Source organism: Primulina huaijiensis, chromosome 6, assembly GCF_012295235.1.
Source record: "Primulina huaijiensis isolate GDHJ02 chromosome 6, ASM1229523v2, whole genome shotgun sequence".
NCBI classification, from domain to species: Eukaryota; Viridiplantae; Streptophyta; class Magnoliopsida; order Lamiales; family Gesneriaceae; genus Primulina; species Primulina huaijiensis.
In genome coordinates this window covers 18,032,256-18,045,317 of record NC_133311.1, presented here as the reverse complement: position 1 = coordinate 18,045,317, position 13,062 = coordinate 18,032,256, and the positions used below count along the sequence as shown (strand labels likewise).

The following is a 13,062-nucleotide window of genomic DNA, read 5'->3' as shown; positions in this document are numbered from 1 at the left end:
AAGATTTGGCTTTCCCAGAAAAATTATTTGAAGAAAATCTTGCAACGCTTCAACATGCAAGATAGTAAGCCAATATCGACCTCTCTTTCTGTTAACTTCAAGTTATTCTCCGAGATGTGTCCTAGCATTGAAGCAGAGAGGATGGAGATGTCTCGAGTACCATATGCATCAGCAATAGGAAGTTTGATGTTCGCTATGATCTGTACAAGGTCGGTCATTGCTCAAGCAGTGGGAGTAGTTAGTCAGTATATGACGAATCCTGGACGAAAGCATTGGAGCACTGTTAAGAGGATCCTTAGATACATTAACGGTACCTCGAATGCTACATTATGTTATGAAGGATCGGATTTTACACTCAGGGGCTATGTCGATTCAGATTATGCAGGTGATCCTGATAAGAGAAAATCTACTATTGGTTATGTGTTTACACTTACAAGAGGAACAATAAGCTGGGTTTCAAAACTGCAAATAATTGTGGCGTTATCTACAACGGAGGCAGAATATATGGCAGCTACTCAAGCTTGTAAGGAGGCAATATGGATTAAAAGGTTATTGGAGGAGATCGGACACAAACAAGAGAATGTTCATTTGTTTTGTGACAGTCAGGGTGCCTTGCACATGCAAGAAATCAAGCCTTTTATTCCAGGACGAAACATATTGGAGTCCAATTTAACTTTGTGCGGGAAGTAGTAGAAGAAAGAAGTGTGGATCGATATGCAAAAAATGCATACAAAAGAAAACATAGCTTCTAACCAAGCCAGTAAACACTAATAAGTTTAAGTGATGTAGATCATCAAGTGGCCTAACAGAAACGTAAGCAGCAGATGATGACAAGATTAAAAAGATGTGTGGAGATATGTTTGATTCCCAATCTAATCTCCAAGTGGGAGAAATGTTAGTAGAAGAATTATTTGACATGCAATTAATGTGTGGTGCATTAATTTGACTAAATAAATTGAAGACGGAAAAAAACGTGGGGTTGGCATTATTTGACTCAGGAAAATTCAGAGGTTTCACACGGACAAGGGGCTCTATAAATAAAGCTCTCCCCTTCATTCTGAAATCATCCTTTCTTAGAGTTTTTTCTCATTCTATAGCATTTGAGTGCTTAATTTTATAATATTTGTGAGGTATTTGTTCTTCTGTATTAAGAGAGTTTGTGTTCTCTTTGGAAACACGGTGAGTGAGTTGTATACCACAAAATATTGTAGTGGAATTCTTTTCATCTTGCCCGTGGTTTTTTACCCTAATAATTTTTAGGGGTTTTGCACGTAAATTTCGATGTACAATTATTCTTTATTTTCGGGTTTATTATCTCAAATTACCGTAAGTGAAACCAACAATTGACATTTTATTTGTGATGATTGTAGTAGTTTGATACTGGTTGATTGTGCTAAAAAAATTGTAAGGGTGTCAATTTGGGTGGGTTGGGTCGGATTGAGCAATAGTACTATTCAAAAATTGTCCAACCCGAACCCAACCTGAACCCGAGCCAACCCGAAAACACTCAACCCGAACCCGAATCAACCCGATTAATCCGATTCCGAATTTTAAAAAAAATTTAAAAGAAAATTAAATAAAAGTTAAAAAATAATAATAATATTTTAATTTAAACACATAATAAATAATCTCCCTCATGTATATGATTTAAATTTGAAAGTTTAATTGTAGAAAAATAAAATATATTTACTAAATCAAATAAACAATAGTTTAGAAAATAAAAAATATTCAAAATAAATATTAAATTATGAAAATTTATGATATAAATATACAATAAATATTTTTTCAGACATAAAATATATAAAAATATATGCAATATTTATTAATTATATATTTTTTAAAAAAATTTAAAATTTTAGCCGAACCCAACCCAACCCGATCATTTTTTTCGGGTCAACTATCGGGTCCAACCCGATCTGACCCAAATCCGAAAACCCCAAACCCAAACCTGATTTTTTTCGGGTTGAATCGTTTCGGATTAGTGGGTTATGTGATTTTGACACCCCTAAAAAATTGCATTTATTTAAAGTTAAAACTTGGATAACAGATAAAAACATGTTTCCTATTATTTGAAATATATATCTATCTATATATGATCATGATTTGCATGTTTTTACCCCAATAGATTGATCTTGAAATATTCTAATCCAGAATATTTGTTTGTTAGGTCTAGTCGATGGCTATTTATATTGATCGATCTAATTGTCTTATGTAAAGCAACAACAATAATAATCAAAATTGATCGCCCCTAATCAATACAAAATGAAACAAAACATTAAGTATTCAAACATGCTCTAGTGTATAAGCTAATTTACATTTGAAAAAACACATGCACCTGCACAAGAAGATTATAATACGACGTGCCTCTCCGTGCGCATAATGTAATAACGGAAATATGGATAGAAGTGTTGGAAGATAATTTTGTAAGCTCGATTAAAACGAAACTCACCATGAATTCGTATTAGAAGGTCCGATCGACCGCAACCAAAATCGCTAGCTAATGCAGAGACCGTGATCCCAAGATGCGTAGCAAACATACCTGGCTCATTAATCTCTTTATCATATCAGTTTCCATATCCTTACCTGAATTATAACTCTCTGCGACGTATTTTTCAAATCTTTCGAGCTTCACCATTAATTCTCACCTTGATAAATATAGCTCCTCTCTTGTTCATACCTAGTTCGAAGGTACTACTTACCAACGCTGTTGATGCTGAGAAGAAGAAAAGTGTCCACCACTGTCTGCGTGGGTGGCCCGACGGGTATGAATTTGACAGGTAAATATAGCTAACTGGAATGCAATGTTTAGCATGGAAAGTTTGTTGCTTTCGGAAACCTGATGATCAGTTGTTTCTCTGGCTTGTACAATCAAGACAGCAGGTGGGTTATGCAAAATCTAATTCTTCAGCGAAATCAGCTGTAACGACGGAAAAAGAAAATAAGCATGTTAAGATTGAAATTTGGATTTAACTCAACTCCAAAAGTTAGTTCAACAAGAGAAGATTGTTCAAGCCTATATATGCAATCCCCAGAGATTTTATCTAACCGATGTTGAATAGCCGACAAAGTATCAATATCGTGTGTACGTGTGATTTCTCTACGTGCAAGTGAATAAGAATGTGTCGGTCTTCTCAGGGTGGTCTTATTCTACAGCGTCGTATTTAATCTATGTAACAATAATTATATATTATATTTGATAGTACAAATGCACACACAACTATATATTTTTAAATTAGTGGTCTGAGCCACGTTCGTTGCTTATGTAACATAACATGCTAATATTGAAATGAATGTAATATATTTATAATTTAAATTAATTTAATCTAAATTATGTTTAATATCAAAGAGTAATTATGTCAAAATATTACATTTTTGGTATAAATTGTTTGAAATTATAGGAACAAAATATTAACTCCATTAATAAATTTTTTTTTAAAATTACGAACCCGTGTGACACTTACTCTAGTGCAGAATACACATATTTGTCACCATTTTGGAGAAAATGGAAAACTGATACTTAAATTTAAAAATCTATCCTTGTGCTTATTTTATTTTTAAATTGAGAGGTTAAGGATATAACCTCGATTTATTTTATTTTTGATATCTCAAAGTTTGCTTTTGATGTAGTAATTAACTTTGATTTTTTTTTTGTTTTGTTATTGGACCTATTTCATAAAACCGTTGGAGTGACACCAAAAAATATTGATGTGACGTTGAAAAATTCTTACTGAAATCAGAAATTGCTGACTTGTTCGACATTATGTCAACAATTGGAAAAAAGTATCCAATAATTAAAAATTACCACACCAAAACTTAACTTTGACTAATAAGCAAAATAAACCCAAGATGAGAGAAATGAATAAAAAAACATAAAAAAATTCCTGAAAAAGTTAAAAGTACTAAATATAGAAGAACTCTTCATTCTTTTTCTTGTAAAGGGTTATATGAATTGCAAGTTAATAAAAAAAAAAATTTTGCGTTTGTCCTTATCAATATTATTGTGCTAGAGAATGTTGGCTCTTGGTATTCGCCTAAGGTCTTACTGTATATATTTGGGGAGTAGGGCAGGACTACTTTGTAAACGTCTCACGAATCTACAAATATGAGAAAATTGATCCGATCTATATTTATAATAAAAAATATATTTTTTCTTGAAAAAAAAATTTTTCACTCAAATAAATATATATTACACAATATTTCACCATAATATAACTAACCAAAAAAAAAAGATACTAGCGAAAAATAATATTTTGAACATAAAAAATAATATGTTTCATGGATCGGATCGGGACAGATATTTGTCTCACAAAATTGACATGTGAGACGGTCTCACGTGAGTTTTTGTGATATTTGGGATTATTTTTTTAGAAAGTCTTCTATGTGACGGTTGTAAATGGGTCGACTCAATTCATAGCTGCAGTGAAAAGTAATACTTTTGATATAAATATATTATTTTTCATATATCATATCGGGTCAAAGATTCATCTAATAAAATTGATATTTGAAATTATATCATAAATATTTTTATGTTTTTTTACATCTCCATTTTATCATGTTGTCGTAACCATAGAGGTAAGAGCTTTGGTACCAAATCAAAGTCAAAGTCGAGGCTTTTTGTTTATTTACAAAATATCGAATTATCATGTGATGCCAACTATTACCGTTTAATTAATCACAAAGTAAACTATTATTGATTATGACTATTTATTTATTTATTAAAGTATATGTTGGAATAAACAAGTAATGTGAAATTTCCGATATTTTTCTTTATTTACGTCGGCAATCATATAATTCAACAAAACAATATATATACAATTTATTGTTTAATTAATCGCAAAGTAAACCCTCACCATTTGGTATGAAAGACGAAACATATAAGTTAATTACATATTTTTATTTTATTCAACGTTTGTGTTAAATTTATAAATCATCATGTTATATATATATATATATATATACACGTTAGAAAAAAATAGTAGTTCTTTAATCATAAAATATTCCATGTTTTGTTTTCTTAACTGGACAAGCTATATTTTAATAGCAAATTGGCCAGCATCATGTGAAATTCCCGATCTTTTACCGAATTAGATAGTTCAACAAAACAATATATATCTACTTTATTCGAATAGATTGTGGAACGGAACTCTTGAAAGCTATTTTTGTTGTATGTGGTATTCAAATTTGAGAAGAAAAACAAGAAGAAAACAAAGGAATGACTTTGTAGAGGCAAGTGTTGAACACTTTCTCCTTAAGAAGAATTTGCCCCTCACAATGTGATAAAGGTTGGTGGCAATCTTCTCCTAAGATAAAACTACAACTCTTGAATAATGAGCACTCAAATATTCAAGTTCTATCACAAGGAAATGAAGGAACTCTCTTGTTGAAGAAAGGAAGAAGGAGATATGCAAAATGATGTTATGTGTGTTTGATTTTCAATAATCAAACATTTAATGTTTTTCAAATGAAAAGACATGAGCTTTCATTCATAGGGGTGTCCCTTGACCATTGTAACTGACCACAATCATCAAACGATGCCAATGATATGAAAAAATGGCTGAAAAATCCGAAGGGACACGAAACAGCACGAAGGGGCGCGTGCAGGCGCCCCGCGCGCACGCTGCCGAGCGCTCTCGGCCTGCGCGCAGACCCGCGCAGGTGCGCGCCTGCTACTGGCAGGCTCGCGCACCTGGGCGCCGATCCGCGCGCAGGTGCGCGCCTGCTACTGTTCACGACCAATTTTTTTTTCTGTTTCCGTCCCTTACATGTTCCGACTACTCGTTTGAAGTTCTTTCAACATTCGATGAACTATTTTTGAGTTTAATTCAGAACCACCGAACTTAATATTCGTTCATTAAGCTCCGTTCTTCGTTTCGAATTTTTCCAATCAAATACATTAATTAATTTGCTTAATTTTCATTCATTAAATATCAAAATTATCTAACAATTTTTTATGTCAAAAGTATTATTTTTCGTAGCAAATCTAGATCTAGTCGCCCTTTTTCTAATGATACATACTCTTTAATATATACTTCCAACGATCGTTTGAATGTTAGGATCAATACATCAAAAAGATATCCGAACACAACCAAGAAATTAGGACTATTATAAAAGAATGAGTTGGAAATACCATCTTTCATTTATTTTTATTTTTTTTGACAACATTATCATCATTTAGGAAAGTTATTTGCAACATTCCTACTATTTATTAATTTTGGGTTAGAAATCACGAAATTGGAATAAAGGGAAATTTAATTAATTTGTCTTAATTTCTCATTCTTTATTATACGAATTACTAATAGGAAATGATATGTTTATTTTTATCATTCATTTCTTACAATGAGCTTCGCGATACTCTTTGGTTTGAATGGTTTGAAACCCAACCTCAACTTTAATTAGTTATTTTCCAGGGGAGGGCTGTACGTGAATTAATGAGATTTGCGAGACCTTTAGAGTTATTCTCCAGCAACTTTCTTATACTACGAAACAGATCGGTCAAAATTCTTGCGAACGAATAACAAATTATGTCTGGAGAATTTTTTTTCTTATATGAGCAACCGTGCTTATTTTTGTGTACATCAATGAGGTGACACTCATATATTATATATACAATTTTGATATAATGAATCACATCCAATAAATGAGTGTCANCTAGTAAAAGATGCACACGCGTTGCATGTGTTATTATTATTTTAATTTGATCAAATACTATTAAACGATTAACACGAAATTATTTTTAATTTAAAAGAATTGTTTGATTTAAAAAGAAAGTTTTGTTAACTCCCGCAAAAGATGCGTTTACTTTTTGCGAATGATTAATAAGTGGACTTTGAATCATTCAGAAAAAAATTAAATCAATAATATGGTACAAATATGACTTTGATATTTCAAATAGAATTTGAACCATTCGGCAAATATTAATAATTTAAAAAGAAGAATAATGGTAGTAAAAAATTATAAACCAAAATAAAATTATCGGCACCTAGCAAGAGAAACAGCTCAGGTTTCTTGAATGAAAAATTGTTTCTGACATATATAATTTTTTTTAATAATCAGTAATATATATCATAATAACATGATGTGCATGTTCCTTGCAATATTCATGCATTTTCTTCACCATATCAGTAGCAATTTTCCCAGAAATGACCTCTGATCTTCCACGAGGGACATCTTTTCTACAGATATATATACACATATCACCATTTTTCAAGTCCGAACTAAACAAGCACAATTAGCTTGCAATCATGTTGGATACAGCTCTAAAAAAATGTAGCCAAAATTACAGAGAACTGACGATGATAATTCACAAACAAGAGAAACAGCTCAGGTTTCTTGAAACAAAAGCAACTTATCTTTTCATGTTTTATTTTGCATCCCAGTTGCTTATCTACCTTTCGAATCCGAACCCATCCGCCTACCACTGTAGAAATTGGTGGAAACTCTTCTTGGTTTCGGTTTCGCTCGCGGTTGTTTTCGGGCTAAATTTCACGACCACCATTAGTAAGTACCTCCGAATAAAGTATGAACAAGACAGGAACTATATTGATCAAAGTGAGAACTATGTTCAAATGGCGAATCTCGAAAATTATGCACAAGAAGCTGCAAAGGGTAATTCAAGTAAGGAAACAGAATTCTACATGTTTAAGGCTTGCATGGTGAGTAATGAGCCAGATATGTTTGCTGTGTATTTACGGTACGCACATATTGGAATCACGGTCTCTGCCTTAACAGCATTTACGGTTCTAGTTTTGCATACTTGCACACTATGTGGTCAGACCCTCTAATTGGAGTTCAGGGTGAGTTTCTTTCTTTCTTTTTTATTACAAGTGGGGCGGGCTTGGAAAGTGTGGAACTCGATCGAGACGTACAAGCAGCCAAAGGTTCATAAAATTATCCTCTACCTTCGACTAACTTGTAAAAGTCTCATCTCTGTTACCTTAGCTTTGCTCCATCTTTTTCTTACTACCTCGCCTGGAATAAATTTACTTATCCTTATGTTTGTGTTTTTAATGGAAAATTGTTTTTTTTTTCCAATTATTTTTTTTTGTTTTTTTATTGTGTTATCAAATTTCAATTTTAGTCCGTTATATTTGTTTTTGTGTGTACAATTTTAGCATTTTTTCGGATAATACATTGTTCAAATACGTAGTCCTATGTCAACACTCTAGATGAAAATAACTAAAAATTACCAAAAATTAGAAGATACGTGACTAAAAATGCAATTTGATAATATAAATTACAAAAATAAAAAATGAAAAAACAGCAGTTTTCTTTTTTTTTTTTTTTTAAATGTGAAGTATACTATACCGCGCACAAAAAACCTCCAATGAATAAAATATTATAATATCCTTGTGTGTGTTTCGTTTTGTATGTATATTCTGTTGTACAGATTTGTTTTAATCGTTTTCATTGATGTACGTAATGATATATTTGAAACGTCTCCCGTTTTAAAAGTGCGGAATATTTTTTTTTTTTTTAAACTCGCAATTACAAAACGACTCGTATTTATTTGCCAATAAAAGTAGTGCAGTTTAACAATAACTAACGTCATCCAAAATCAACGTAAACGTAAACGTGTAAAAATCGTAAAATCATCAACATATAAAAATGCGTAGCCCCTCTCAAAACACATGAATCAATATGCGGAAAAATAATGGTCCTCGGGTCGCATCACCGCACATGTCGCCTGCCTACTCAGTCTTCGGCACCTCTGGTTCCCTGATCAAAATGCTCACCTGCATCACACACGCCTAGTGAGTCTAAAGACTCAACACACCTGTACCAGTAATAGCAAGTACATATACGTAGCACACAACAGTGAAAAATAGCATAATAAACATACATTTCATGAGCTTAAAAACATGAACATGAACGTGTCGTGTAAAATCGTAACGTGTCAAAACATGTCTCATCATGTTATCATATCGTATGCGTAACCGTGACCTGTCAAAACATGGTAATAGCATGTATCATCGTATCAGCATATACGTGTTAAAATCTTAATTTGAATTCCGTTAATTAGCTGTGACTTTCGTATCATCATGTCATCATGTCAGTCGATGGATCCATCTAAGTGTAACCGCGGTACCCGGCGGTGAGGATCATCAGCGACGACATTACCCGCCCACTGAGTCCGGGCCTTACATGTCATCGTGTCATCGTGTTAGTCACAACTAAATCACTTCCTTCAAAACGTGTCATTATATTCATCACTTAATAAAAAAACATGCATATACATAATTTTTTCCTTTAAACCAAGCATGCCCTGTATTTATCATACTTGCGTAAAAATAATAAACATGATGCATAAACATTTTAAATATCATAGATTTGTGCTCAGGGCGCTGCCAAGACCAAAATCTCACCCCAGGTGCAAAATGACCATTTTGCCCCTGAAAACCCAAAATTATCATTTCACCCCTGGACCTCTAAAATTGACCCGAAGCTTACCAAACTCCTTAAAATAATCCACAACATTTTTAAAAGTATTCCTAGATGTAAACCTGAGCCAAATTCAGAACTTAACCGATTTATTTTAAAACTTAGACCAAGGTCCCGGTTTTAACCCGAATCGACTCGAAACTTAATCAAAATTTTCTCAACTTTTTACCATACCTTAAAAACACTAAAATGTTCCTGAAACCATGTCATCAGCCCCCTAACACACGGCTGAAAATTCCAGAAGCTCACCTAACTCTCGGTCCTATCCTAATTCACCACCTCATGCACACCTTTATCCTAAATCTCACGCCCTCAGCTCCAGCCGACTTCCCAGCCACAAGCCAGCCTACTAAGGACCTAGACCCGACCCTAAGGCACCTCACAAAACCACGCCACCGACCCCAAGCACGCTTCTAACCGCTAGGAACCAAGAAATTGCAGCAAGCTCCCTACCGAGACCAAATCACCTCGCCTTCGCCTGATCGCCCGTCCTCTTGTCTCCAGCATGGCTCGAGCCATTCCATACTCTGACTCAGACCCAGCAGGGTCTGGTCTAGGGCTGGAAAAAGCCCTAGCACGGCTGGTGTACAAGAAACAAAGGACCGAACCACTAGCACAAAGTCCCGATCTGCATGGCCATCACGGTTTCGAACAAAACCCGATCAACTTCACACTCCTGCACCTACAACTCTCGCTCTCGATCTGCACATGCCCTTGACAACCCAACACAGCAGCCCCTTGCACCACATATCAGAAAGCGTGAGTGGTTGAATCAAAATGATGCAAGTTTCACGATAAAACACCACCAAAAACGCACCCACATGCAAGAGCGAAAGCTGAACGTATACATACATGTCTTACAGAATATTTAGGGCGTATATGATGAGAAACGAGAGTAAAAGCATGCCTTGATGAGTGGAAGAACCAAAAACGACGCAAAAATGGAGATCCGGGGGAAGTTTTCTTGCAAGAAAATGTTTGGTTGAAACCTTGCTGCTGGGGGAGTGCTGAAGCCGAGAGAAATGAGCTTAGTGGAGGAGGTGGGCGGCTATTGAAACGTAAATAGGTTTAGTGGGGAGATAAGAGAGGTAATTAGGTACTAATTATAAGGTTTAAGATTAATTAAATGATTGAATAATAGATAATGGGCCTAAATTTGATAATTAAAAGTTTAAAAAGTTAATTAAGCCCAATAAGCTTAAAATAGGTCCATTAAATCTAATCATACTCCTGAAAAATATTTCGTGTTGAAAAGGTTTTGAAAATAATAGTCGAACCCTTAAAAAGTCATCCGATTTGATAAAATTTGTGTACCTTTAAAAAATAAAATCACGCGGGTAAAAATACCCAATAAAATCTCATTTTTGAAAAATACACTTAAAAACGCTTTAAATTAATTTATAAAAATAAATCAAGCAATTAAATAATTTTCCTGAAATTTATCCGGTCTCAGATCCTCGTTTGAGCGTGAAATGTATCTAGAAACCATAATGCATGAACTTTTAAAATTTCATTAATTAAATCCTATCATGCATGAATTATGCATAAAAATAATTAAACACATAATTTAAAATAAAATCCTAGATTGCATGAACTTTAAATAAGTCGCAAATTAAAACACAAATTAATGAAATAAAAATGCATTTAAATCTTTCAAACAATCTACTAAAATCCCAAAGAATTTAATAACTTGCATGCATGTAATTCACGTGGACTTTCAAATTTTCGGGACGTTACAATATTATTGGAAAATGATGACGTAACACCGAAATATGATAAGGTGGCACCGAAAACTGTTGACGTGTCCGATGCCATATCAATATTCCAATAAAAAATACTAAAAAAGTGCAAATTAGTGGAGTACAACCGCGAATTGTTCGACGATACTACAAAAAATAGAGTATGGTATAAATGTAAATTTTGTTATTTAATTTGTACTAAATACGTAAATAAAGGCAGCTTCAAATAATATGTTATTTAGTTCTCCACAATTGCTTCCTTTCCATAGCCTCCCGCATCAACATCAGATCCACCTCGTTCATATTAATTTTCTCCACGTGCTTCATCATTGGCCTTCACATGATTAATCCTCCACCTGTGGCATACGTCTGGTACCAAGTTGCCAAAAGACAAGTTGATTTTGAGTTTACAGAATTAGTAAGTTACCGGCCTGAGAGATGACATCCCTCATTCTCAGTTTCTTCAACTTTGAATCCGCATCCCTGACCGGTCGCCGCCGCCGCAGCAGTCTCTACCAGGAAAGCCGAATTCCCTGAAGCCGACAGCCAAAGAAATAACTAATTTATCAATGCCGACTACACGAATTGGAGCAATCAATGCAGATATGTCGACTTCGATGATTATAATTTTGGGTATAATTTCATGTTTAAGCACATAAGATCATACTTGCACTTAAAAAGAAAAAGCCAGCCTACGGGTTTTGTCATCAATTTGTAGGATTTTAACTCATCAATTATTTACCAATTAGTGATCTTGCCTTTCCACTGACTGCTAGCAAAGATCGAAGGCCAAGATCTTCCGCTACGTGTCACCATATGTCGACGTCGGCAGGAGGGTTTTCTCCAGCTAGAAGGAAAAAACCGGTGAAATCACTGCATGAATTTGTAGGGTTTTTAAGAACTAATTATGTAAATTAATATATTAAGATATCTGTACTTTGTATAAATTAACACTGCATGAATTTTGGAAAATGGATGGAATATGATGGTGATATGCAAATTATATATTTACTAAAATAGGTCTTTATGGTATTATTCATTAAACGAAAAATATTATTATTTAAGTTGATAAAGATATTATTATTATATTGGTATGGCAGATTTTCAATTTAAATATTTTTGACAACATACTATTTTTAACCAATTTTCCAGTAGGTTTGAGCTTAGAACTAGTTAAGCAACATAAAAAACTGATAACAATGTTTTCTCGAACGAGCTTAACAGATAGAGATTGCCCAATACACTTTATCTAACTAACGTGATTTTAGCTTTAGGCCAAAAATTTGTCTAATATTCACCGAACCGAAAGTCACTTTTGAACCCAAAAAAAATCGGAGGATGGATTCGTGAATGAGAAGCCCAAAAAGAAGCATATCGGGTCAAGATAGTGTTGCTCAAAGAATGCAAAAATAGATGGCATTTTGTATGCCCAAATGGGATGAAGTCTTTGCACAGGCGAATATTTCTTATGTATATGATTCAGGGGAAATACGATAATGACTAACTATGCAACGCATAAAAAAATCGAAACCAAAGGTACGTACCTGATTTTATAGACTAAAATTGTCCAAACCGATCCAAGTCCACGTAAACTAAAACAATGGTGGAAACAAAGGGGTGGGTTAATTATAAAACTTCTATATTTTAACACGATACGGCACTAGTAAAATTTGCTTGATTTACTTCGCATATTCAATGAAGTCATAGGTAGATAATTGCCGAAGTAGACGCACGTGAAGTAATAGGGTACCATTTTACTTCGCATTATCACCGAAGTCGTATCCAAGAAATTAGCGAAGTCGTTGGCCGGTTCAATGAGAGAAAACCGGTCCGGAATTAGACCGATGCCAAAGTAAAACAACGTCTTCTACATCATCGATTTCGT

At 34.0% G+C, this 13,062-nt stretch overlaps 1 long non-coding RNA gene across 1 annotated transcript in view; it reads right to left on the bottom strand.

The window, feature by feature from the left end:
- LOC140979915 (uncharacterized) overlaps positions 1 to 8,126 on the bottom strand; it is a 28,701-nt gene extending 20,575 nt beyond the window's left edge. The window contains exon 1 of the long non-coding RNA XR_012175822.1: positions 7,899 to 8,126. This is a non-coding gene — a long non-coding RNA (uncharacterized lncRNA). The remainder of the gene's footprint in view (positions 1 to 7,898) is intronic.
- Between the last annotated feature and the right edge of the window lie 4,936 nt (positions 8,127 to 13,062).